Here is a 3,855-nt window from a genome sequence, read left to right as displayed (position 1 = left end):
TTCCCTCCTCAAAACACAAGATACTCCCTTTAATGTCCTCCTCTGTGCCTTTGTTCAAGTGCTGCTAAATTATCTTGATCTTGAATGTGGAGCCCAGCCACTATCTCTGCTTCTACTATGGTAGTAGAAGGAGCGATGGTACCACTTACATCTGTGGTGATAAAAGTCTTTAAGTGTGAGAACATACGTAGGCCCAGGAGCTCACTCTTGGTAATCCAACATACTTTTGTCCAGGTTTCAGGGCAGGGAAAGAACCCACTAAATAATCCTGGAGCTATCCTAAGACCTCAGGGCAGATGTGTGCTGTCCAGATCCTCCCCTTCACAGCCAAGCTTCTAAAAAAGAATGATTTACCTATGTTCCACACCTTTCCCTTATTCTTCAACCTATCCAGCGCAATCATCTTCCCTAAATTTTCTACTTTAAATACTAGCAAAGATTATCATCAGTGCCCGAATGACTAAATCAGCCATCAAGGTTTCTTTCTCCAATTCCATCACTCATTGCTATTCTATTCTCAACTTTTTAAACACTGGTGATCACCAGGGTCTGTCCTTAAATCCTTTCTCTCTCTATGAATGCTCTTTGTGGATTCTTAGCCAAAACAGTGTTAACCAATCACTGCCCTGTGTTTTCCGTTCTTAAAATTCCTATCTTTAGTTTGGATCTCGAACCTCAAAAATTTATATCCAGCTTCCTACTTTGCATCTCCCCCAGAAGTCCTTTAGCAAACAAATCAAAGCCCAGGCTAGATATATCACCTTTCTAAAAGGACAATCAACCTGGAAGTCAGGACATACTGGCAGATTCTCCTCTCTCTCTCTTCCTTTCCTCCAATCACCTGAATCACACTATTCCTTCCTACCCACATAACTCTTCCAAGAGAGGAACCTCAAAAAGGAAAAATATAATCGGGTCAGACAAATCTTGTCAAAAGTCCCCGTGTACAAGCAGTTTAGGAAGATAAGCAAGTTTGAAGGCCTCTTATTCCCCGGTTAGTAAACTTGGGCAACTTCTAGAAACCAGAATCAACCACACTCTTTGGTTACCGGTAAACACTTAACACTACAGTCCGCTGGTTTTCCAGGTGAGCAGTGAAAGAACATCAAAAGTCTCGTGGATTCTTGCTAGAAACAGTGGATTCTTGCCAGAACAGCTGTTGTTGCATTGTATTGCGTTTTGTAAAATAATACCTGGAAACAGTTCAATTGTGCTCCCTTAGGACGGAATGGGTGTCTGTGCCGTTTGAGCCAGAGGGTTCCCTGGGTTGAATCTTCGCATTAGGAAGACTGCCACAGCACTTGTGATTGTGAAATAGACAGACTAGGGCCTCAGGAAGAGAATTCTGTCCCAGCATTGCAACCCCAACACGCTCCAAGTACCACTTTTTTCCGTGTGAAATGCCCTAGTGGGAGTGCACTTGCCTTCTCCGCTCGAAGTGCCAGGGTGAGAACTACGGGAACAAGAACAAAGGACCTCTGCCAGGGCTAGATTAGGGGTCCGGAACTCCAACGAAGCCGTTGGCCCACGGTGGTACTTTCATTGTCCCTGAATCGGTCTACAGATGAGAACAATTTACAAGCTGATTCTGTTGAGGTTGAGAACAACTTGAGTGGACCTAAGCTTGGTGGTGTTGACTTTATTGGCTTTTATGGTGGGGTAAAAAACAAAAACAAAAGCAAACCTCGGGCTCGTCCGGGATTTGAACCCGGGACCTCTCGCACCCAAAGCGAGAATCATACCACTAGACCAACGAGCCAATATCTATATTCCCATTTTTCCTTAAGAATATTCATTTATCCTGTTAGTTGCATCGTAAAATCCGAGGACTTTTTTTAAAATTTCTTTCCTAAGCTGCGGAATCTGAGAAACATGAGTCATAGCGTTCCAGAGCTACGAATGTTCAGTAAAGGACTCAGGCTGATCTGCCAGTCTGTCTTGGACCCTTCTGAGAGAGTCTCGGTACGTAACAGGGTTAGGACCAGAACCATAGCAAACGGCCTGGGGTTAGAAGACCAAGGGAAAATAAGAACCGTCGATTTCACCAAGAGGCAAAAGTTACTACCCTCAAGGACCGGCTGCGAAGGAACTCGATAATATACCCTGGCTGAGGTCAAACTACTGCCTTAGCCTGCTTGTCTATGCTATCTAACATCGTTAATGCTCCCTCCGCCCCCACGCTTTATTCAATAAATTTTGTTCTGTAGGTCTGGATTTAGAGCATCTCTCTAGGGCGCGCAGAAAGTAGCATCGAAGGAGTTGCCTGTTTCCCTAAGTGGGGCCCGGAGTAGCCTGCATCCGCCTTCTATAGAAGCCTGCATCCGCCTGCTTCTCTATCACCCAGAAGGTGGTGGGTGCAATAGGAACGGAGGGCGTTGTCCTTACTCTGCAGTTCCTTATCTTTGGAGAATGAATTTTCTGGGCTCTAGCTTGTCTGCCTTGGTCACATTGTCTACCCAGCGCCGAGCACGTTAGGGGACAAATTCGGTAAATAGCTGTTCAATGTTTGGCTGAATTGGGCGGGCTGAGAACGGAGGAGAGAAAAGGGGAAGAAGAGCGCTCTCCTCCCAATCCTGCTCTGCGTCACCACTTTCTATTTATTCTGAACTTCAGGTTGGGCATTGAGAAGAGTCCCGGGGTCCAGAGAGACGAAGCTGCCTCTCGGACTTCGAATTGTTAGCAGAGTGCGTTAAATGACCAAGGAAAGAGTCAGTCCCCTTCTAGTCAGCTTCTGCTTCAGGAAACCGGGAGGAATCTCACGGCCAGATTGGCTGTGCCTGAGCCTGACTCTGCTAAGAGGCCGCGGGGAAGCCTGGATGCCTTCACGCTCTCATTGTCCCTCAATTTCTGAGGGTTCGAGGGGTACGTCCTGTGCTTGGAGAAAGCCGCCTCCCTTTAAAAAACAAAACAAAACACAAGCCCCGTCTTAGTTTACAAGAGCTGGATCACTTTTATAATAATTCAAGCAGATTGGTGACAATGACGCTAATGACAGGTCTTGCATCCTTCTCTTCTGTAAGGCACCCTTGCCCTACTCCACTTTACCCCAGGGCTCCACTTGTGGCCCCTGTGTTGCCTGAGCTCAGTGACTTTTCAGACCTGAGGCTGAGGATCAAGTACTGTGGGCGCTAGTCTTCCAGTGACGTACATTCCAGTTTGGGCCTGGTCGAGAACGTCTCTTTCTTATATATAAAGAGATACATTTTTTCAAAACAATTTTTTTTAATATTTAATGATTTGTTGCATTGTATTTAGACAGAAATTCTATTTGACTGACGTTTTAAAATATAAGGTATTCAACATTACACAGAAGCTTGCAGGGTGGCTCTATAGCTCAGGAGTTAGGACGCTGGCCTTAAACCTAGAGTTAGTGAGGTAGAGGTGATCCCTTAATTTCCTCCACATTTACAAAGAGAAGCGCTCTCTATTTTGGTCAACGGGTTGAAACAGTTTTGAAGAAAAGAAGCTCCGTGTGATCTTTCCAGGAAAATCAGATCTTGGAGATTTGGGACGAAAGATCATGGAATCGGGGCTCCTATGATCCCGGATAAAAAGGTAAGTGTTTGTGTCCTTCGGTAAATAGGGAAAAAAATAGATAACTCAGATATCTTCGAGAGGACTCCGCTATTTGGTGGAGTCCGCACCTCTGCGAAAGAGATCAAATTAGCCTCAGCCCACTGACAGCCATGAGGTGATTCCCCACTCCCAGGGGCCACAGGAGCGTGGAGTCCTCTGCACTTTGCTGCTTTGCGGCCTACCTGTCGGATTCTCCTGTGCTTCTGGAGCGAGAACTAGCTCGCAAATTACTCTAGGGCAGCCTAGTCTCAAGGTACGACCCAAGCCAGGTGGTTTCTC

The 3,855-nt window shown here is 46.0% G+C and overlaps 1 non-coding gene across 1 annotated transcript; it reads right to left on the bottom strand.

Annotated features, from left to right (window-relative positions):
• Positions 1-1,687: 1,687 nt before the first annotated feature.
• TRNAP-UGG lies at positions 1,688-1,759 on the bottom strand. Its single transcript has one exon. It is a non-coding gene; the product is annotated as a tRNA-Pro (tRNA).
• Between the last annotated feature and the right edge of the window lie 2,096 nt (positions 1,760-3,855).

The sequence above is a fragment of the Pteropus alecto genome, unplaced genomic scaffold (genome assembly GCF_000325575.1).
Source record: "Pteropus alecto unplaced genomic scaffold, ASM32557v1 scaffold1197, whole genome shotgun sequence".
NCBI lineage: Eukaryota > Metazoa > Chordata > Mammalia > Chiroptera > Pteropodidae > Pteropus > Pteropus alecto.
Note: the sequence above shows the minus strand (reverse complement) of the source record. Positions and strands in the feature narration are given on the sequence as shown.